The sequence below is a fragment of the Microcaecilia unicolor genome, chromosome 1 (assembly GCF_901765095.1).
Source record: "Microcaecilia unicolor chromosome 1, aMicUni1.1, whole genome shotgun sequence".
In the NCBI taxonomy this organism is placed as follows: domain Eukaryota; kingdom Metazoa; phylum Chordata; class Amphibia; order Gymnophiona; family Siphonopidae; genus Microcaecilia; species Microcaecilia unicolor.
Window position 1 is genome coordinate 51,935,747 of NC_044031.1, and position 24,171 is coordinate 51,959,917.

At 41.8% G+C, this 24,171-nt stretch overlaps 1 protein-coding gene across 4 annotated transcripts in view; it reads left to right on the forward strand.

The window, feature by feature from the left end:
• Positions 1-24,171, forward strand: part of ALS2CL (ALS2 C-terminal like) — a 178,492-nt gene that overhangs the window by 11,682 nt on the left and 142,639 nt on the right. The window contains exon 1 of one of the 4 annotated variants that reach the window (XM_030197226.1): positions 22,550-22,560. The exons of the other annotated variants lie outside the window; for them this stretch is intronic. The gene's annotated coding sequence lies outside the window, so the exon portion shown is untranslated. Of the gene's footprint in view, positions 1-22,549; positions 22,561-24,171 lie in introns of those variants that run through there. 4 annotated transcript variants of the gene reach the window in all.

The window sequence follows — 24,171 nt, forward strand, 5'->3', positions numbered from 1 at the left end:
GGAAATGGGCCATTTGGCCTTTATCTGCCATCATGTTCCTATGTTTCTATTTGGTACCTCCCATCAGGGTTAGATTAACACTGTTTTGGTACCTAAGCAAACATACATGGGTGGGCACCCCTACTATGGCTTGGTTTCTCTACTCCCATCCCTACCCCCTCAAGAGATACATTCATTTTCCTTGCTTTCCTCCTCTCATATTTTCATACATGGCCTTCTTCCCACATTTTACCTTTCCAGAAGTAGCAGTGAAAGTACAGTCTTGCTTTGGGTGTGGTGGCAATAAATTTGTGAGTGAACATGGAGACTAGGCTTTCTTTGGTGTTTCTGATAATATATAGGCAGTATTAGGAGTTTTTAAAGGAATTTGGCAAGGTTTGTTTTTTTAATTTCTTATATACTGCCTGAAAGCTTTTGAAGCAGAGGATATTCAGGTACAGTAGGTATTTTTCTGTCCCTAGAAGGCTCACATAGAAACACAGTCAAATATAGGCAGATAAAGACCATATGGCCTATCCAGTCTGCCCATCCATGCCATTTATTCTCCCTATCTCTCCCTTGGAAATCTTATGTACTTGTTCCAGTCTCTCTTGAATTCAGATACTGTTTTCATCTCTACTGCTTCCACCCTTTCCGTGAAGAACTAACATAGTAACTGTGACAAAACACCTAGCCACCCGCCTGGGGTTACCCCACGACCACTTAGAGGGTCTATCCCAAGCACTTCTCAGGTCCGCCTGCACCTGCCACTTGTGCTTTACACTAGCACCCTCCCCCCACCAAATTGATCATAACCGCCTCTGGGCGAGTCTCCCGCTCTCCAATTATCCCGTTATTTCTAGGTTACCGGGGCCACACTCCCAGTGGTCCCACAGTTCCCAGAAAGCATTCACAGAGTCAACACACAAACCACCAGGATTCTTTATCAGTCCAGACAAGCAGAGCGAACAAACAATTTTGTTTATTCTCATAAAATATTGAATACTGAACAAAAATGTGCAAATAGCAAACAGTAATAAGTAACTGAAAAGTGGATCAATTAGAAAACTAACTAAAACATCTATATACTGTCTAAACAGTACCTGGGAAGATCAGGACATATAATTGTTCAGAGTCTTAGCAAAAAGATCTGTCTCTTTCTTCTTCTAGGCTGACTGAAGCAACACTCATCATCTGCTGGGTAATTTTCAAAACTCCAGGCCAATCAGAGCCCAGAACAGTCAAATTTCAAATAAAAACTGGTTGTATCACTACAGACACTTCCTATTATCTGTGTGCCAAATAAAGAGGTTAGTCCTCTGTAACAGCTTTAAGCATAAACATACACCATCTGCTGGCCAAACAGGAGAAATACACTTCATACATATTTAAGACAGGAAAATATCCAATACATTTTACATAGTAACATAGTAAATGACGGCAGATAAAGACCTGAACAGTCCATCCAGTCTGCCCAACAAGATAAACTCATTTTACATGGTTCAAACACACTGTTTCTTCACAGTAACATAGTAACTTGAGTCTATTCCCTTTCACCTTCATCCTATGTCCCCTCATTCCAGAGTTTCCTTTCAGTTGAGAGATTTGCCTCCTGTGTATTTAAGCTGCATAAGTATTCAAATATCGCTATCATATATCCCCTCTCCTTCCTTTCTTCCAAAGTATACATATTGAGATCTTTAAGTTTGTTCCCATAAGCTTTATGACGAAGACCACTGACCATTTTAGTAGCCACCCTCTGGACCGACTCCATCATGTTTATATCTTTTTGAAGGTGTGGTCTCCAAAATTTTACACAATATTTTAAATGAGGTCTCACCATACAGGTGCATCATCACCTCATTTTTCCTACTGGCCATTCCTCTCCCTATGCACCCAAGCATCCCTCTAGCTCTTGCCATAACCTTTTCTACCTGTTTGGTCACCTTAAGATCATCACATATGATCACACCCAAGTCCCGCTCCTCTTTCATGCCCAAACGTTCTTCACCCCCTTAACTGTACTGTTCCTTCAGGTTTTTGCAACCCAAATTCATGACCCTGCATTTGTTAGCATTAAATCTAAGCTGCCAAATTGTATACCATTCCTCTAGCTTCACTAACTCCTTCCTCATAATATCCATACCATCAAGGAGGTCTACCCTATTGTAGATTTTGGTATCATCCACAAAGAGGCAAACCTTACCTGACAGCCCTTCAGCAATATTGCTTCCAAAAAAGGTCAAAAATAAATGGCCTAAGAACCGAACCTTGTGGCACACCATTGGTAACATCCTCAGGTACAAATGGAGGGTTAAGTGATTTACCCAAGATCACATATTGCTGCAGTGGGATTTGAACTGGGCTCTAACCATTAGGTTACTCTTCCAGTCCTTACTTAATAGTTAGTTTGGCAAAACTTCCTTTCAGGTAGTATATACACTTGTACATTTATACCAATGGATTTCCTCAATCAAGGCCAAATTTTTATGAGACTGTCTTTACCAGAGGCACAAAAACATACATGAACATATGCAAGGCTGTACTGAGCCAGAACTGTGTCCTGTATGATACACCCTTTGGTGCCCCCTATCCACTGCACTATGGCCAGAGGAGCAAATGAATGGGGAGCAATTTTGGCACAAAGCCCTTAGTATGGCTCTACACATGCACACATATTCTTGCTGTTCAGGTACACATATGCATACACTCTCACTGTTCAGGCCCACACACATACTTTTCAGACAAGATAAGACATTCACACATGGTTTTTCTCTCTTTTGGTACAGTGCAGCTCTTGTGCTCATTCAGTTAATGCTCTCTCCCCCCCCCCCCCTCCCCCAGCTCTGTCTTCAATTATGTATATATGTACTTAAACATTGCCCCTGGGACAGACTGAAGGTCCTTCAAGCCCAGAATCCTGTTTCCAACAGTGGCCAATACAGGTCACAAGTAACATCCCAAAAGAGTAATTAATAAATTCCATGCTACATATTCCAGGAATACATAGGGGCTCATTTTCAAAGCACTTAGCCTTCCAAAGTTCCATAGAAACCTATGGAACTTTGGAAGGCTAAGTGCTTTGAAAATATGCCTGATAGTGGATTTTCCCCAAGTCCATTTGCATTTGCTGCCAATCCCTTTTCTCAGCCTGTAACAGCCCCCTCACATCTCTCCTATTCCTTTTATATTCCTACCCCTTCTCGACAACTTTCCCTAGGACACTTCCTGGTTCCACTGGCTCTCTTCAAGTCCTCATACAGAGTTTAGTTGCCCCGACAGCATCTGCAGGGCACAAGAGATTACCACAGTTCAGCCCCTCCTTCCTGTGACTAGAGTAGCTTTCCCATTGACTGGATCCTACCAAAATCTATACCGTAGATGGGTGTGGGGGGGGGGGGGGGAGCATTGGAGAGTTATAAAGGGCTAAACGTTGAAAAATATCAAAACACTTTAGCCATTCTTTTGGCTTGCAGCAAGTAATTTACAAATCAGTAGAATCCTGAAACATCCAAACAGCTGACAGCCCTAGCCTCCTGAGCTCATCCTCCAAGACCCCCTAATCATTTGGGCCCTAGGCAGTTGCCTAGTCTGCCTATGCCACAGTCTGGCTCTGCCTGTCATTTCAATTGAATAGTTTTGCTAAACTTGGATCCAATGCTCAAAACAAATGTTATTTTTTTCTAATAAATGTGAAAATAAGGTTTTACAATTTAAAGTTGTTCACAGAGAAAAAAAAAATCAATGGTAGATGAACGAGTAATAATGGCATTTTCTACTTGGAAATGTCATGTCTTTTTTAGTCTTTGTATTTGTACTGACAGCTCGTTACACGAGACGCTTGTCGAGATACTTTAAATGCTCCATCAATCGATACGAAATTGAACACTCATTGATTGTTTTGTAGACCCCTGAGGAAGGCATTTTAGCCGAAACACGGACGGTGTTGGGTCATAATAAAGGTTTCTTTTGGAGCATCTTACCTTGATGTGGTGACTGATCACTTGATACTGGTTCCTTTCCACCAAATTTCTGTTTGTGTTCCGTTTCTGTGGAAGGTGTGAACCCCATCTGGCTAAATGTCATGTGTGCCATTTCTGTGAGCTAAGGCTAATGAACTAATCCATGAGATTTCTCATGTAACTTTCTATGCATACAATTGAGCTTCATCACAAACTTGCTCATGAAATTTTGAAAGGGGTGGATTGTGGCCAAATTTCAGACCAGGCATGAGGATCCTGTCTCTGGCCTCTACTCTCCCCTCAGTTTCTCTTTCCCTCCCCCTTAACACCAAACCTTGATGATATATTTTCTCTTTCTCCATGCCTCAACCTCATCATAATGCCATCTATGCCTGCAATTGATATAAACAAAGTGCAGCAGTACTACATTCCTTCTGAGTCTGCCTTCTTAAAGGCATAGGGGCTGATGGGCTGGCAGCTAGTCTTATGCTTCTGGGCCTGCAAACCACAACACTGTGTAGATTTGATACATGAGTATGAATGGTTTTAAAGATAGGGTGGACTGAAAGGATATGATGAATGACTGATGTGTTATAGGGACTCATCTCTTTAATAAGGCATACAACAATGATCAACAAATATAAACTCCTATACGTACATCCAAAACTGCCTCTTCTATGTCAACCTGCCAAAACACTACCTTGATCTTTCACTATCATGGTACCCAAGATCCTTTAGCTACTACTAAATGTTTATTTTCTTATATAATTCTTATATACTTCTTAAATATTTCTTAATATGTTTGCTTGTTAAAATACTATCATGTTTTATCATTATCATGCTACTCAAAATCCTTCAGTTATCAATAAAGGTATACTTTTTAATGTATTTCTGTTACTCATGATGTATTGTAAACCACATTGAGCCTGCAAAGAGGTGGGAAAATGTGGGATACAAATGCAACAAATAAATAAAATAAATAAATAAATAAAATATTGATTTTGAATAAAGCAAGAATAGTTGATTATATAGCTACTTATATTTTAAGGATATGCCATCTACCATTAATATATCTGGAAATTAAAAAACTGCTTGACCATGCTCCAAAAGAAATTTCTTAAGTGCATCAGAACATTAAAAATTGTAAGAATGCTTAGCATAGGTGACTCTGAGTCTGGCAGGGTAAAATATGCTGAAATGTGCACCCAGCTGATGAAGCTGAGGTCTTAGGGCAAACAGATGTTTTTTTTTGTTTTGTTTTGTTTTGTTTTGTTTTTTTTAAGTAGCAGTGAGTGGTGCAAGATCCAGTAGAATCATAATCTTGGCACCATTCCAGGAGATGTTAGGTGACGATTTGGCCTTAGTTAAAACTGCTATAACCTGTTGATATCAAAGTACCTTGAGGAGAAATGGCTGCAGGCCTTGCAGAATGGCAGCTCTTCATGATGGGACAAGATGTGCATGCTCCACTTTGAATGCATGGTGGAATGAAAGGCCCAACAGAGTAGGTAAAAATGTTTTGATAAATGCAACTGGGTCATTACCCTCAGACCCTCATTTGGATTCCAGTGCTCTGTCCTTTCCTGGTTCTCTTCCTACCTCTCCCTCCGCACCTTTAGTGTTCACTCTGGTGGATCCTCTTCTACTTCTATCCCTCTGCCTGTCGGCGTACCTCAGGGTTCTGTTCTTGGTCCCCTCCTCTTTTCTATCTACACTTCTTCCCTTGGTTCATTAATCTCATCCCATGGCTTTTCCTACCATCTCTATGCTGATGACTCCCAAATCTACCTTTCTACCCCTGATATCTCACCTTGCATCCAAACCAAAGTTTCAGCGTGCTTGTCTGACATTGCTGTCTGGATGTCTCAACGCCACGTGAAATTAAATATGACCAAAACCGAGCTTCTCATTTTCCCCCCAAACCCACCTCCCCGCTCCCCTCGTTTTCTATTTCTGTTGATGGCTCTCTCATTCTCCCTGTCTCCTCAGCTCGAAACCTTGGGGTCATCTTTGACTCTTCTCTCTCCTTCTCTGCTCATATCCAGCAGATTGCCAAGACCTGTCGTTTCTTTCTTTACAACATCCGTAAAATCCGCCCCTTTCTTTCCGAGCACTCTACCAAAACCCTCATCCACACCCTTGTCACCTCTCGTTTAGACTACTGCAATCTGCTTCTTGCTGGCCTCCCACTTAGTCACCTCTCCCCTCTCCAGTCGGTTCAAAACTCTGCTGCCCGTCTCGTCTTCCGCCAGGGTCGCTCTACTCATACTACCCCTCTCCTCAAGACCCTTCACTGGCTCCCTATCCGTTTTCGCATCCTGTTCAAACTTCTTCTACTAACCTATAAATGTACTCACTCTGCTGCTCCCCAGTATCTCTCCACACTCGTCCTTCTCTACACCCCTTCCCATGCACTCCGCTCCATGGATAAATCCTTATCTGTTCCCTTCTCCACTACTGCCAACTCCAGACTTCGCGCCTTCTGTCTCGCTGCACCCTACGCCTGGAATAAACTTCCTGAGCCCCTACGTCTTGCCCCATCCTTGGCCACCTTTAAATCTAGACTGAAAACCCACCTCTTTAACATTGCTTTTGACTCGTAACCACTTGTAACCACTCGCCTCCACCTACCCTCCTCTCTTCCTTCCCGTTCACATTAATTGATTTGATTTGCTTACTTTATTTATTTTTTGTCTATTAGATTGTAAGCTCTTTGAGCAGGGACTGTCTTTCTTCTATGTTTGTGCAGCGCTGCGTACGCCTTGTAGCGCTATAGAAATGCTAAATAGTAGTAGTAGTAGTAGTAGACCCCTCAAGCAGGCAGGCCTAAGATGCATATGTTGTTTCTGCAGCTACGATTATTTACATCCTCTAATTCATGTTGTATACTTTCAAAAAAAACCTTTCTGTTGCATAAGATCCCAGATGTCTTGCTTGTGATCTAGCATTTTGCCTTCGAGTGATGCATGTTGTTCTCCATACACTTAATTGCTCTTTAATATTGGTAGTATCCCCTTTCAAATCAGAAATAGCATGTGTACTGCCTTGATTTGCGATAGTTCTTCCATAATGGACTCAAGCAGTTCTGATACTTCTCTCAGAGATGCCATTTTAATCAGCTTTGGCAGGTCTTGTTTTGACCATTTTGAACTGCCAGCGGGAGGAAACACCAAATTAATTTTTGCTTCAATCTTGACATGATCCCACAGCACAAAGAGCAATAATATATCAAAAAGAAGAACGAAGAGCAGCAGGAAGGAGTTAATATTCAACTAGAAGCACAGGAGCATTCACTCGAGGTGGTCATCTTGGAGCAGAGTTAAACTGAAAGTCTACTCCTTTCTTATCTTAAAGAAATAGGTTTGCACAAGGCAGTTTATAAATTGTTTTTGCTCCATTTTGTCAAGTATCAAGAGGCTGCCGCTAGAGATTGTGACAGCCATTTTCAAAAGGAAGCAGTGCCAGGTAGGAGCGAGTGGGCATTACTCCTGCCCAATTTCACCTAGACCATCAGGAGGCCAATGGAGGGGAGGAGGGGGGAGCTAGGGCAGGTCTCTATTTTCCTTGGGAGGTGAGAGGTGGATTAGGGGGCCACCAGATCATATGTGAGTTTAACTGGTGCCCAGTTAAACTTGGCACATAAAGTTAGGACAGCCTTTTATCTGTACTAACTTTATGTGCAATCTGAATATCACCGCTAACTGGCTAGGGCAATGCTCCACCCAATCTCTGTCCTTGGCCTGCCCCTAACCTCACCGATTAGGAGTTGGCCACTTAGCAGCAATATTCAGCAGCACTGTCCAGTTAACTGCTGCCGAATATTGCCAGGTAGTCTCGATCAAGTGATTTAAATGGTCATGAGCCTCTTGCTTTAAATATCAGGTCCATAAGGAATCACCCTAGATCCTAGACTATGCTTTGAGCCTCATATTGCTCTACTGATCAGATGTTTTGCTGCTTTGCATTCCATTAGAGCTTTGTGTCCTTTTCTAGACAAACCATCCTTGCAGAAATTAGTACACGCTTTAGTTTTAAGTAGTCTGGATTATGGTAACAAAAATACACCTTAAATCACCTGCAAAATATCCAAATTTTTGCTATAAAAATATTTGCATGTGGTAGATGATTTGATTGTGTCACACCACTCCTGAAGGAAGCTCATTGGGTGCCATGTACTTATCGCACCAAATATAAACTATTAATCCGTACATATAAGGCACTTTTCAAGGTGAACCACAGTTTCTGGCCGGCCTACTAATTCCTTACCAGCCAATGTGTGCGCTAAATTCTCAAAAATCAAAATTCTCTTATTTCCTACTAGATATCACAAGAGAAACTGCCTTTTATTTCTTGGCACCAGCCTTATGGAATTCACTCTCTCGTCATTTAGGATTAGAAAGGCGATTAGAGTTTTTTGGGAGAGACCATGAAGCTTTTCTCTCTAGGCAAGCTTTTATTGAGTCTACTAGCTTAGATGGGATCAGAAGCTTGATTAACTCTATGATCGTAGTGTTGCCCTGCATGTTTGATTTGTTTGTGGTCTAAATGTAGTCTCATTGTTCCATATATCCTCAACTGCTATGAAGTCTGTATATGTATGGAAGTGAAAACGGTAACGGAATTCAAACATGCGTGGGATAAGCATAAAGGAATCCTGTGCTGATGGAATGGATCCTCAGGAGCTTAGTCAAGATCGGGAGGCGGGGCTGGTGGTTGGGAGGCGGGGATGGTGCTGGACAGACTTGTACGGTCTGTGCCAGAGCCGGTGGTTTGGAGGCAGGGCTGGTGGTTGGGAGGCGGGGATAGTGCTGGGCAGACTTATACGGTCTGTGCCCTGAAGAGCACAGGTACAAATCAAAGTAGGGTATACACAAAAAGCAGCAAATATGAGTTATGTTGTTGGGCAGACTGGATGGACCATGCAGGTCTTTTTCTGCTGTCATCTACTATGTTACTATGTTACTATGTTTAATGTTAATTTTAACTGCTACTTTATGACTATTGACATGATGTTTTTATGCACTGACATTGAAAATTGCTGTGATTTGCTCCAAGCCAAAAGGGTGTTGTATATCAAATGATGTAAATAAATAAATAAATACATTTCTTATTTGCACGGGGAGGGGGGGGGGGGGGCATTTGCAGAATAATGTGCATGTTTTGGGCTCTATTGCATGTTTTTTCTTGCATAACCTTTTTTTGCAAAATAGCATCACTCTTTAGTGCATTGAACTCTGTGTTTGTCAGATATCATCAAAACTTATTTTTACTTCGAAACAATTGACAAGTGAGCAGCTGACTCTAATAAAACATATCCTTTACTTTTGTTTGTGAAATAATTTCAATAGAAGCTCTTTAGAAAATACTTAATATATTTACAAGGTCATTTTAGGAGTTGCAAAAGTATTTGCATTTGGAAGTCAAACATTTACTTGTTCAGAACAGAGATGATAAAAGTAAGTTTTACCCTTGAATTTGTTTTTTTTTAATTTGCATTCTTGACCTAAGCAAGACTAGTTTACAATTGTTACCATGGGTTTCCAGGCCAATGTTTACATTTGTGCCCCCACCCCCTAACAGCACATTAAAGGTCCTATGTTTTTATATTTAAATCTTTTTATTCAAAACAACATCTTTAAATACAGATACAGTTTGCAATTAACAACCATAAACTTAACATGTAATCAGTTCAACTCTATCCAACCTCTGATGTCAGGGTAGTACAATTTTCACATTTTCCCCCCCCCTCCACCCCCCCCTCTCCTGTTCTTCCTCCCCCCCTTTTTTTTTATTATGGAATCTATTGGTTATAAAGCGTTTCTGGGTCAAGGCACCCAATTCCATTTCTTCTCTTCTCTTTTCTCTACCCTCCCACCCTCCCCCCGGAACTGTTCATGAATGTAGGAGATTTATGCCAATACCTCACAAAAGGTCCTATGTTTTTATTTGTTGACCTTCCAACTCCTTCCTGTCCCAGCACATCCCTCTTGACATTCACCCTCCTCTTGTCAGTATGCCACTGCTGGCTTGGTAGGATTCTCCAAGTCTTTAGTTCTATTTCAGTATATTACCCAAGGACAGGATGCTTTATTGCCCTTTCCTGCTCTTCTTTCCTTGGATATATTGTACATTTTTACCTACAGTTACAATTAGTTCACTTATAATCCGCCGTTTCCCATGAGTATAGTACATAAGTACATAAGTACATAAGTAGTGCCATACTGGGAAAGACCAAAGGTCCATCTAGCCCAGCATCCTGTCACCGACAGTGGCCAATCCAGGTCAAGGGCACCTGGCACGCTCCCCAAACGTAAAAACATTCCAGACAAGTTATACCTAAAAATGAGGAATTTTTCCAGTCCATTTAATAGCGGTCTATGGACTTGTCCTTTAGGAATCTATCTAACCCCTTTTTAAACTCCGTCAAGCTAACCGCCCGTACCACGTTCTCTGGCAATGAATTCCAGAGTCTAATTACACGTTGGGTGAAGAAAAATTTTCTCCGATTCGTTTTAAATTTACCACACTGTAGCTTCAACTCATGCCCTCTAGTCCTAGTATTTTGGATAGCGTGAACAGTCGCTTCACATCCACCCGATCCATTCCACTCATTATTTTATACACTTCTATCATATCTCCCCTCAGCCGTCTCTTCTCCAAGCTGAAAAGCCCTAGCCTTCTCAGCCTCTCTTCATAGGAAAGTCGTCCCATCCCCACTATCATTTTCGTCGCCCTTCGCTGTACCTTTTCCAATTCTACTATATCTTTTTTGAGATACGGAGACCAGTACTGAACACAATACTCCAGGTGCGGTCGCACCATGGAGCGATACAACGGCATTATAACATCCGCACACCTGGACTCCATACCCTTCTTAATAACACCCAACATTCTATTCGCTTTCCTAGCCGCAGCAGCACACTGAGCAGAAGGTTTCAGCGTATCATCGACGACGACACCCAGATCCCTTTCTTGATCCGTAACTCCTAACGCGGAACCTTGCAAGACGTAGCTATAATTCGGGTTCCTCTTACCCACATGCATCACTTTGCACTTGTCAACATTGAACTTCATCTGCCACTTGCATATAGTTCACAGCGGATTACAACAAGATTCTAGAACACAATAGTCTACATAATATAGCAAGAATAATACTTAGAACAGGCACATAATAATAATAGTGATAAAGCAATAGAAGTAACTATAAACAAAATTACTTCTTTGTCACATAAATATGAAACAATAGTGCCGTCAAACCTTTCTTGAACATTGTGTAGTTGGTAATATTTCTAAGAGTTTCCAAGAATTAGCAGTTTGAAAAGCAAACAAAAAGTTTCTTAGAGGTGATACCTTTGGGAATCGGGAGATCAAATAATATCAATTTCAGGAAATTACATGAATAACTCACCACTGTATAATGTACAAGAGTGATCATGTATAGTAGAACTTGTCCAAATGTAATTTTCCATAACAAACAGCCCATGATTGTCTTTTTCCTATGATGTATTTTCAAGCTTTGTTTTGATTTTGTATTATGTCATCCCCAACCCTATGATTTTTTTATTATTTTGTAAACCGCTATGCTGTTTATATGAGTGGTAGTATAATCCAATAAAATTGACCTTGACCTTGACCTAGCAGTCAAGGCACTAGTAACACATTCCCATCAGCATGGAGACTCCAATTCATTAGACACTGCAAGCTCTATGTTCAAATGTAAGCAAATCCTCAAGCAATTGATTGAGTTACGCATTTATCTTACAGACACATTTTTGTACTTGGTGATACTTTCATTTATTTTTTTTTTTATCAGAGTCCAATGCTTCTTTGCAACTGAATTAAAATACCAATATAGCATAGGCATCAACATTTCAAAATTATTGGGGGTGCCAAACAGTACAAACTACCCCTCCCTGGACACAGTGAAAGAGCTTGCCCAATATTAGAGGTGCTCAGCACCCACAGAGCTGACTCCTATGTGATATAGTACTTATTTCATTTTCCGGAATGCAGTTTTTCAGTTTTATTTTGAGTAAATCTTAGACCTTTGTCCTATACTTTGTGGGGGTCTTTTACTAAAGCTTAGCTCCAGTTATCTGCAGCAGGTTCCATAGGAATAAAGTGGGCCCTGCTATAAAGCTAAGCTTTAGTAAAAGACCCCTATATTTGTAAATGTCCATTTAATCTCCCCCTTTTCTCCTCCTAGCTTAGGAGACCTTTTAGTAAAGGATGTTACGCCCTTAATTTGTGGTTAGTGTGCGAGAACAGTCTACCACAGAAATGCATTGAACTGTTTTGAGGTATTCTGCTTTTTTGTTCATGCTAACCAGTGCGTTATTGAATATTTTTTGGAGGGGGCTTGTCATGAGCAGAGAATGGGTGTTCCTGAGCTGTCCAGTTAGTGCTTTATGATTAGCATAAACTAACTGGATAATGCAGAGTTAACACAGGAGCATCTAGCACCTCAAATACTAACATAGTAACATAGTAGATGACGGCAGAAAAAGACTTGCATCGTCCATCCAGTCTGCCCAACAAGATAAACTCATATGTGCTACTTTTTGTGTATACCTTACCTTGATTTGTATCTGCCATTTTCAGGGCACAGACCGTAGAAGACTGTCCAGCACTAGCCCCGCCTCCCACCACCAGCCCCACCTCCTACCACCAGCTCTGCCACCCAATCTCAGCTAAGCTTCTGCGGATCCATTCCTTCTGAACAGGATTCCTTTATGTTTATCCCACGCATGTTTGAATTCCATTACCATTATCATCTCCACCACCTCCTGCGGGAGGGCATTCCAGGTATCCACCACTCTCTCTCCGTGAAAAAATACTTCCTGACATTTTTCTTGAGTCTGCCTCCCTTCAATCTCATTTCATGTCCTCTAGTTCTACAGCCTTCCCATCTCCAGAAAAGGTTTGTTTGCGGATTAATACCTTTCAAATATTTGAACGTCTGTATCATATCACCCCTGTTTCTCCTTTCCTCCAGGGTATACATGTTCAGGTCAGCAAGTCTCTCCTCATACGTCTTGTAACACAAATCCCATACCATTCTCGTAGCTTTTCTTTGCACCGCTTCAATTCTTTTTACATCCTTAGCAAGATAAGGCCTCCAAAACTGAACACAATACTCCAGGCGGGACTTCACCAACGACTTATACAGGGGCATTAAAACCTCTTTTCTTCTGCTGGTCACACCCCTCTCTATACAGCCTAGCAACCTTCTAGCTACGGCCACAGCCTTGTCACACTGTTTCATCGCCTTCAGATCCTCAGATGCTATCACCCCAAGATAGGGGGTGGTAAGTAGTCCCATGTTATGTTTTTGCAGGTCTTGAGAACATTAGTGCATGACCTGCAACTAAAATCAAAGCCCTGAAAAAGTGTTGCATTAAATCTGGGCTTAATGTGTGGTATTGTCCCGCAATCCGCAATGCATTAAGCCCAGATTTTACTACACTTTATTAAAAGGGCCCCTCGGTGTTATTTGGAGCTAAGAAGTGTGGGGCCAATATTCAATAGTGAGAAATCCAGTTCCTAATGATCTGGCTTGCACCAAATGGATTTTCAGCCAGGGTATCTGTTTAAGTTAGGCTGCTGAATTTATGGCTCTGATTAAGGGCCCTTTTACCAAACTGCGGTAAAAAGGGGCCTGCGGGGGTGTCAGTGTGTATTTTTGACACGCTCTGAGTCCCCCTTCATTATTTTGAATTTTAATCGAAGTATCCCGCAAGGGGTTGTACTTGTTTCTTATTAGGAGAAATTTGGTCTTGTCTACATTTAATTTCAGACAATATGTTTGCATTCCTTAACTACATTTATACAGGTTGAAATAATGGATTTTTACTGTTCCAATAGGGATGAAAATGGGAATAAGAATAGTATAATTATTATTGTTACATTTGTACCCCACATTATCCCACCTATTTGCAGGCTCAATGTGGCTTACAGAGAGGCATATTTTCAAAGCACTTAGCCTTCCAAAGTTCCATAGGTTTCTATGGAACTTTGGAAGGCTAAGTGCTTTGAAAATATGCCTCAGAGTATTGTTATGACAGAGTCATGACAGGATATTGGATACAATCAAAAGTAAGCAGAAGATGGATGAGGAGTTAGAGAAGATGGTGTTAGAATAGGATAGTTTAGGAGGTGATTTGTGTCTTTAAGGGGTCTTTTTGTAGGCTCTATTAATAATGTCTTCTGAGCTGATGAAATTTTGCAGAATACATTTAACAGAAAACCCAAGGAGGAAAGAAATACATTAAATAAAATAGGGGAGAGAGTGGATCCCTGAGGTGCTCGATATGTGTATCCAACTAGATGAGAGCTCATTGTTCATTTTAACTTTATAGGACCTAGACAAAAGCCTTTAAACTAGAACATTACCATGAATACTAAGATTTTCCAATATTTGCAGTTTAATATTATGTTCGACTAAATAAAAGATAGCCATGAGATTGAATTGCATTATTAAAGCTCACTTGCAGTCATTAGTAAAAGTTCTAATGTTATCCCTGAGAATACCAACCACAGTTTCGATGCTGTAACCAGCACAAAATCCTGACTGGGAACTATGTAGTATGTCATATTGATCTAAAAACTAACCCAGTTGAGAAGCCACAATAACCTCCATTATTCACCACAACTTAATAGCTCAGTCCAGGCTAGAATTGGGGTTCTGAGCCAAGTTTACTGTCTTCAAGCAAAAGGACACACTTACAAAACTAGCATGGCAGAGAGCAAAAAATAACCCAGAAATTTACAGTACTTAATTTTCCCAGGAATCTCCAATTCCTAAGTGATTTGTCACCATTGTGGGGTGCCCTAGGGGGCTTTTCCCGGTCCTACGGAGCCAAGGACTGCTTGAGTGGAGTCTACCTTTCTATAGTAGAAAGGGCTGGCACTGAGGGACTCTCTTTTCACTATGGCTGAACACTACCCTGCCCACTACTTTAATCTCTCAGGTATCAGCCATCCACCTGGCCTACGCAATTGCCTAGCAAATAACCAAGCCTTCACAAGGTTGGAATAAACAAAATACCATTTATTCTGGGCATAACGACTTTCATTCACTTAAACAAGGCTGCTCTGTTCACCTTCCAGAGAGTAACATAATGTCTTTCCAGCACAATTATATAATAGAAAGTCAGATACACCTTTACTCCTTGTTACTGCCCAGGGCAATTCCAAACCCCATTTTCTTTTATTCCAGGGCAGTTACACATCCTATTCACAACAGGGCAGTTTTACACACTCTTTGCAATCCAGGCCAGTTACAAATCCCTCTTAGGCTACCAAGTACAGCCTTTCTAGGCTTTTTTTTCCAGACCTTTTGCTAATCTACTGAGTTTGGCTTTTATTCCTTTTGGACCTATCAATAACCCAGGGATTTTCAATCCATCATCTCTCCCCTTGGCAGTGCCTTCTTATAATGGCTGTTAGCCCTGCTAGAATGTTTCCAGCCACACCCCTTTCCTGGAACTATTATAATGATGAGCTTAGCACCTTTCCCACCTGGGAAGAAACAGGCTTCTGCACTACATCTCCCAGTAGATGCAGCTTCCTTCCCAGGCTGCCTGCTGAGCCTCTCTCTCATGGTTGGTTCCCAGCTACTCCTCCCCCAAACTCTTATGTTTGGTTAAAGGGATTTTTGCTGCAAGCAGATGGTACATCTGTCAGGTAAGGACTTATTTTAACCTTTGTTTCTGCTTTTCTTTTGGACCTAGCAAAAATTAGGTGTAGCAACTGGTTGCTTGCTAACCTCCAGGACTCCTGGGGTCTTGACTTAGCTGGTGTACCACAGACTCCTCTTGCACCTTTTTCTCTTGAACACTTTCAGAGCTGGTTTGAACTCAGATTTATGTTGCATATTGTGTTTCCACCTATCACACAATACATATATTTTGTCAATATATCATTTTATATTTCTGTATGTTCACAAGCTAGTTGTTTTTATATTTATTTAGACTCTTGACAAAGGCCCTTTGACCGAAACACAACGTTGTGTTGAGTCACTTTGATTTTCAATAAATACTGTTTCACCCAAGATCTTTTGTGGTCCTATTTCTGGAAACCCTGGTTTTTATTCCCACTCCCCTCCTTGACAATATACTGTGTAACATTATAGGTCTGAAAGGGTTACTTTGCTTTTTATTAGTAGATCGGTTCTCAGTGTGTAATTCCTCTTTGTCACAGGTTTTTCACATACAGAAATTCCCAGCCTATTTTCAAGCAGAAGATGAACAATGCTGATTCATCATTTTCATGTGATTCCTCTTTATTAACCCTCCATTGCCTCAGGTACAAACTTAGGGCTCCTTTTACAAAGCCATGCTAGCAATTCTGGCATGGCAGGTGTGATGAAGCCCATTCAGTTCCAATGGGCTTCGTCACATTTGCTGCATGGGAATCACCACTTCTAGAATCTAGGGGAAAGCGTAATATTGGGTATGCAAGTTTATAGAGTTAGGAGGAAATGCTTACTGTAGTTTGCATCTGTGTGTGGGGGGTGCTCTCTTATTTCTAGAGTAAATGAATACTGTGTGAAAGTAAGTGATAGAAGTCTACAAGATAATGAGCGGAGTAGAGCAGACAGATGTGAAGCGTTTGTTTACACTTTCAAACAACAACAAAACCAGGGGACACAAGATGAAGCTAGATTATGGTAGATTTAAAACAAATAGGAGAGAGGTTTTCTTTACTCAGCGTGTAGTTAGACTCTGGAACTCGTTGCCGGAGAATGTAGTGACAGCAGCTGGCCTTACGGAATTTAAAGGGGGTTTGGACAGATTCCTGAGGGAAAAGTCCATTGAACATTATTAAAAAAAAACCAAAAAACGAAACAATATATATTTTTTTTTGGAGGGGGGGGGGGGGGGGGGGGGGTTGCCGGGTTCTTGAAGCCTGGATTGGCTTCTATCGGAGACAGGATGGTGGGCTTGATGGACCCTTGGTTTTTTCCCAGTATGGCGGTGCTTATGTACTTATGTAAGGACAACCTTTGGGAGGGTCTTTTACTTGGGTGTGCTGGCGTTTTTAGCGCATATTAAAAATAGGCACACACTAAATGCTAAAGACGCCCATAGGAATACATGGGCGTCTTTAGCATTTAGCATGTGCCTATTTTTAGCGCGTGTTGAAAACGCCAGCACGCTTTAGTAAAAGACCTCCTAGGTGATTATTTCCTTAATTGTCCAGAACAAAGACCCAATAAATAAGATTGTTATAGTAGCTCTGGAACTCTTTGCCAGAGAATGTAGTTAGTGTATCTGGGCTTTAAAAAGGTTTGTACTAGTTCCTGGAGGAAAAAAATCCATAATCTGCTATTGAGACAGACATGAGGAAGTCACTGCTTGCACTGGGATTGATAGCATGGCTCCCAAATCTACCTTTCTACCCCTGATATCTCACCTTGCATCCAAACCAAAGTTTCAGCGTGCTTGTCTGACATTGCTATCTGGATGTCTCTACGCCACCTGAAATTAAATGTGACCAAAACCGAGCTTCTCATTTTCCCCCCCAAACCCACCTCCCCGCTCCCCCCATTTTCTATTTCTGTTGATGGCTCTCTCATTCTCCCTGTCTCCTCAGCTCGAAACCTTGGGGTCATCTTTGACTCTTCTCTCTCCTTCTCTGCTCATATCCAGCAGATTGCCAAGACCTGTCGTTTCTTTCTTTACAACATCCGTAAAATCTGCCCCTTTCTTTCCGAGCACTCTACCAAAACCCTCATCCACACCCTTGTCACCTCTTGTTTAGACTACTGCAATCTGCTTTTTGCTGGCCTCCCACTTAGTCACCTCTCCCCTCTCCAGTCGGTTCAAAACTCTGCTGCCCGTCTCATCTTCCACCAGGGTCGCTTTACTCATACTACCCCTCTCCTCAAGACCCTTCACTGGCTCCCTATCCGTTTTCGCATCCTGTTCAAACTTCTTCTACTAACCTATAAATGTACTCACTCTGCTGCTCCCCAGTATCTCTCTACACTCGTCCTTCCCTACACCCCTTCCCGTGCACTCCGCTCCATGGATAAATCCTTCTTATCTGTTCCCTTCTCCACTACTGCCAACTCCAGACTTCGCGCCTTCTGTCTCGCTGCACCCTAAGCCTGGAATAAACTTCCTGAGCCCCTACGTCTTGCCCCATCCTTGGCCACCTTTAAATCTAGACTGAAAGCCCACCTCTTTAATATTGCTTTTGACTCGTAACCACTTGTAACCACTCGCCTCCACCTACCCTCCTCTCTTCTTTCCCGTTCACATTAATTGATTTGATTTGCTTACTTTATTTATTTTTTTGTCTATTAGATTGTAAGCTCTTTGAGCAGGGACTGTCTTTCTTCTATGTTTGTGCAGCGCTGCGTATGCCTTGTAGCGCTATAGAAATGCTAAATAGTAGTAGTAGTAGTTGCTACTATTTGGGTTTCTGCCGGGTGCTTATGACCTGACTTAGCCACTGTTGGAATCTGGATACTAAGCTAGATGAACCATTGGTCTGACCCAGTATGACTCTTATGTTCTTATGAGCCCTTCGATTGTAAGCTTTCTAGGGATAGGGAAATATGTACTTTACCTGAATGTAACTCACTTTGAACTACTACTGAAAATGATGTGTGTTAAATCCAAACAAATAAATAAAATAAATAAATAAGTGTAAGCAATACAGAGAGCGATGTCTTGCTTTCTTGAGTCATACTATTTTGAAATTGTATAGCAAGTGAAGTAAGTAGATCTGTTCCTGTTCTATAATACAGAGGTAGGAATAATAGGACTTATAATAAATGTCACAGTGCTTTTTTTTTACCAGCATGGTGTGCCTTAATTTTTTTTTTTCGAAGGGATTGGCAAACCATTTCAGGTTAATTCCAAATTCAATCTAGACAGGAATGGCAAGGTTAAGACAACTCAGAGACAATCCAGCTTTGAATCAGCTTATACAAATATGGAACATTTATGGCTACAGTCAAAATTTCATATTTGCTTAGTTCTGCTGTTTTGGACCCAGTTATCTATATATATAAAACTCACCCTCAACGTTCTATTGGCTGCTGACATCTGAAGCCAAGGTTCGTATGTTCGAAGCTCTGAAGCCTCGAAAATCACAGTCTCTGGGCCCCGCCCTTGCGTCAAGCGTTATGACGTTGAGGGCGGAGGCGAAGCAATTCACCCACATCGACGATGGATGGGGGGGGGGCACAGGAAAGCCTTGCTAGCGCCCGTTTCATTGGCTCCAGAAACGGGCCTTTTTTTACTAGTTATTCATAAAATCTTATTTGTATTGATGTTCAAAAACAGAGACAGCGTGTGGCTTATCCATATTAGTTCAAAGAGATTGACAAACCATATTAAACCCCCTGAGGCAGGCACTTTGCCGAAACACGGTGCTGTCTCGAGTATTCTCAAGAATAAAGTATTTTCTTTCCTTCGTCGTTCTCTTGTTGGAAGAGCCCTGATGGCTACACTACTCTTCTTGTGAGCACTTCTATACGTAGTGAGCTACAGTCTTCCGCCTCTGCGGATTTTCCTCATGGCTACACTTATGGCAGATGCATCACTTTTCACTATGAATTTCCTAGTTATCTCCCGCCAGCTTTATTTGAAGATAATAGCCTGGGTGTACAAAATAATATAAAGTGTACTAGTTTATTATTGTCTTTCTTTTATCTGCCGAGTGTAGCAAAATGCCTAACATTAGTGTCCTTTTATTCTTTTTCAAAGTAGACTTCTTTTGTGATGATCTATGTGTTTTGTATTCTGTAGTATTTAGATTCAGTTTTTCTTCTGAAAGTAAAGTAATGTACTACAAAGATCAAGGAGGAGAGAGCAGGATAGAGCAACATCTTCTGTCTTGTTAAAATATTAAAAGGATAATGACCAGTCACCAAAGAATTTGCAACAGATTGCACAGAAAACAGGCATTAACAGGATTTGATTAACTTGCTCCAAAAAAAAAAACAAAAAACATGCATACTTCTCTTTGAGATGTCAGGACTTGCTTTTCCCCGAGAGACAAGCTACAGCAGAAACAAGGGCTATATCTGCAGATGTAGAGGACACATCTTTTATTTTCTATTTAGAGTTTTAAAAACCTGGTGCAGTGTTAACGTTCATTTCAAAAGGATTTAAAAGTAGAATTCAGTTTATTTTGCAGTTTTTAAGTTGGCCCAGCAGAGTCTGAAATGCATTTGCCAAACAGTGAAAGGAGGCCTGCACAATAAGCATTCATTTCTTTGTTTTTTAATGACGTATGTAGTAATTGTTAATATTCTATGCGCAGAATTAATCTAACAATAGCCAATGGACAACAGCAATTGGTTAATAGAGTTCCAGAGAAGAAGGCTTACCTTATGCAAGAAGTCTTTTCTAGTACAGCAGAAGATCAGAGAACTTTTTTTTTGAAGGGGGCACAATTATAAATTTATAAATAGGCAGCTCTTGAGCAACAGTTTGTCTAGGTAGTCTTGTTGTGCTGCACTGATTAGTGATGATGTCCATGCCACGGAAAATTGAAGTACTGGATACCTATAATATATGCTTCAACCTGTGGTTAAAAGACATCTTCAAATACATCTGTTTCTTGGGTGGGGGGGGGGGGGGGGGAGGGGAAGGGAGTTAAGCAGTATTGTATGGACATTTTGCAAGTTCCTAAATGTATTAATCCGCAAACGAACCTTTTCCGGAGATGCAAAGGCGGTAGAACGAGAGGACATGAAATGAGATTGAAGGGGGGCAGACTCAAGAAAAATGTCAGGAAGTATTTTTTCACGGAGAGAGTAGTGGATGCTTGGAATGCCCTCCCGCGGGAGGTGGTGGAAATGAAAACGGTAACGGAATTCAAACATGCGTAGGATAAACATAAAGGAATCCTGTTTTAGAAGGAATGGATCCTCAGGAGCTTAGCCGAGATTGGGTGGTAGAGCCGGTGGTGGGAGGCGGGGCTGATGGTTGGGAGGTGGGGATAGTGCTGAGCAGACTTATACGGTCTGTGCCAGAGCCAGTGTTGGGAGGTGGGGATAGTGCTGGGCAGACTTATACGGTCTGTGCCCTGAAGAAGACAGGTACAAATCAAAGTAGGGTATACACAAAAAGTAGTACATATGAGTTTATCTTGTTGGGCAGACTGGATGGACCGTGCAGGTCTTTTTCTGCCGTCATCTACTATGTTACTATGTAATACTTTAGTACATTTTAAAATAAGTAGTGACTGCCCAAGGTATTTCTACTGAGAGTCTTGATCTTACAGTCTTCTTGGAAGCCTTGCAGATGAATGCTCTGTTTAAGACCACTTTGATCACTTCATATGCTCTAGAATTTGACAGAAACTGGACTTTAACATTTTTGCAAGTTTAAAGGGGTTTTCAATCTGGTCTATAAGCTTTGCTTCTTGATTTTGTTTTTCCCCTGAGCTACTCAGGAAAAAAGTAACACTTTTTGGACTTTGAAACACATTGGGTAGATCTGGGGATATTGTTTCTTCTCAAGTCCCTGTGTAAATGTTGCTTCAGATTGGGAGCTATACCAAACACAATAGACCCCAAAGCACCAGGAACTATGAAATCATTTATATACTTAAATGCCTGAAATATATAGATAGTAAGTAGGGGACCATCACAAATACAGCTTCTTTCACAGCTAAATGATGTGCTGTCTCTCAAATGCTCTCCATTTCCATCATTAGTCCCAAACAAATGGTTTTTGACTCAGAATTGCAAAGTACCTGTTACCCAGGTAAATGGCTCTGAGAAAGATTTGATATGATTTATTAGCTTGATATACCACATTTACACAAAAGACATCAAATCGGTTTACAATATAATTATGACAAAACAAAGTACAGAAATCTACATAAAACACAAAATATCACTCTCTACAGTTTTCCAAAGAGAAAGTCTCACTTATGCAATTTCCCTAGACAATTTACAAAATCAACTACTGATTGTTGATGGGCACATTACAGGTTAAAAGGCAGGCACAGATACAATTTCCCAAGAGAATTTACAAAAAACGTAGAATACCACTCTTTACAGTTTCCAGAAGGAACTTACATAAAGCCAAGTTTTTAAGGCCTTGTGAAACATCAGATAACTATCAATGCTTCTAATTTCCTTTGGCAAGGAATTCCACAAATTAGGGCTAGAATAACAACAGGCCCGATTCATAGTGGAAGATAATTTAACCAGAGATCCTGGAGGAAGTTCCAACAAGGTACGCGAAGAAGAGCGCAGTTGTCTTGTGGGAACATTCCTTTTGACCACAGCAGAAAGATACCCTGGAGCACCCATATGAAAAGCTTTAAATGCCACACACAAAAGCTTAAAGATTATTCTTGCTGACACTGGCAACCAGTGTAATTCAGCACAGCGACACAAAGAGGGTCAAAGCACAACCCACACAAGGCAAACAGAAGACACCAAGAGCCTTCAAAAGTGGAACGGTGTATTTCAGCCAGAACTGGTGTTGTATGATCATGTCAGTGGTACTGCTTAATATCTTTACAAACTATTGAGGCATTATTGGGGTAGCGTCATGTCAAAGGTCAAAACTATCCTGGTAGTGGTGGTTTTCAGCATCACTATCTAGATAATATCTAGATAACTTAGAACAGAAAAAAAGCTGTCTCCAGATAAGTTATCCTGATAATCTAGGAGTCTAGAGCCTGATATTGAAAATGACTTAACAAGGTAGGAGAGGCTCCTGCCCACTTAAACTGCCTTTGGTCAACTAACCCCTGACAGTCAGTGCACTAAAGCAGGCAGTGCCACTGAATATCAGCTCTGACCACCCACATTAAAAGTAGGCAGGTCAGGGTGGGTACAGGAGATAGTGTTGCAACTCAGAAGGTGAGCCCTTGGGCTGCAGCTGGGTTGGCATTGCATGGTCAACCTGAGGGTTAGCCGGGCCTCGACTGATGGCAGGCAAATCACTCAGGCTAGACATAGGCTTGGCAGGAACTGAAGATCAGGCTGGAGTTGGTAACAAGACAGATAGAGCTGGCTTGAGACAAGGCAGGTGAGGCTGGAAAGGATGGAACCATCACTTGACCCTACCTGTCCCTCCAACTACCGCCCCATCTCCCTCCTACCCTTCCTCTCCAAAATACTTGAGCGCGCCATTCACAGCCGCTTCCTTGATTTTCTCTCCTCTCAGGCCATCCTCGATCCGCTTCAATCCGGTTTTTGCCCTCTACACTCGACAGAAACAGCAATCTCTAAAGTCTGTAATGACCTGTTCCTTGCCAAATCCAGAGGCCACTACTCCATCCTCATCCTCCTCGATCTATCCGCCGCTTTTGACACTGTCAATCATGATTTACTTCTTGCCACATTGTCCTCATTTGGGTTCCAGGGCTCTGTCCTCTCCTGGTTCTCCTCCTATCTCTCCCATCGCACCTTCAGAGTACACTCTCATGGATCTTCCTCCACCCCCCATCCCGCTCTCTGTTGGAGTTCCCCAGGGATCTTTCCTTGGACCCCTTCTTTTTTCAATCTACACCTCTTCCCTGGGCTCACTGATCTCATCTCATGGTTTCCAGTATCATCTTTATGCTGATGACACCCAGCTGTATCTCTCCACACCAGACATCACCGTGGAGACCCAGGCCAAGGTATCGGCCTGCTTATCCAACATTGCTGCATGGATGTCCAACTGCCACCTGAAACTGAACATGGCCAAGACCGAGCTTGTCGTCTTTCCACCAAAACCCTCTTCTCCTCTTCCTCCGCTCTCGATCTCAGTTGATAACACCCTCATCCTTCCCGTCTCATCCGCCCGCAACCTCAGAGTCATCTTTGACTCCTCCCTCTCCTCTGCGCATATCCAGCAGACAGCCAAGACCTGTCGCTTCTTCCTCTTTAACTTCAGCAAAATTCGCCCTCTCCTCTCTGAGCACACCACCCAAACTCTCATCCACGCTCTCATTACCTCTCGCCTTGACTACTGCAACCTACTCCTCACTGGCCTCCCACTTAACCATCTATCCCCCCTTCAATCCGTTCAGAACTCTGCTGCACATCTTATATTCCGCCTGAACCGATATACTCATATCACCCCTCTCCTCAGGTCACTTCACTGGCTTCCGATCAGATACCGCATACAGTTCAAGCTTCTCCTTCTCACCTACAAATGCACTCAGTCTGCAGCCCCTCATTACCTCTCTACCCTCATCTCCCCTTACGTTCCCGCCCGAAACCTCTGCTCACAGGACAAATCCCTCCTCTCAGTACCCT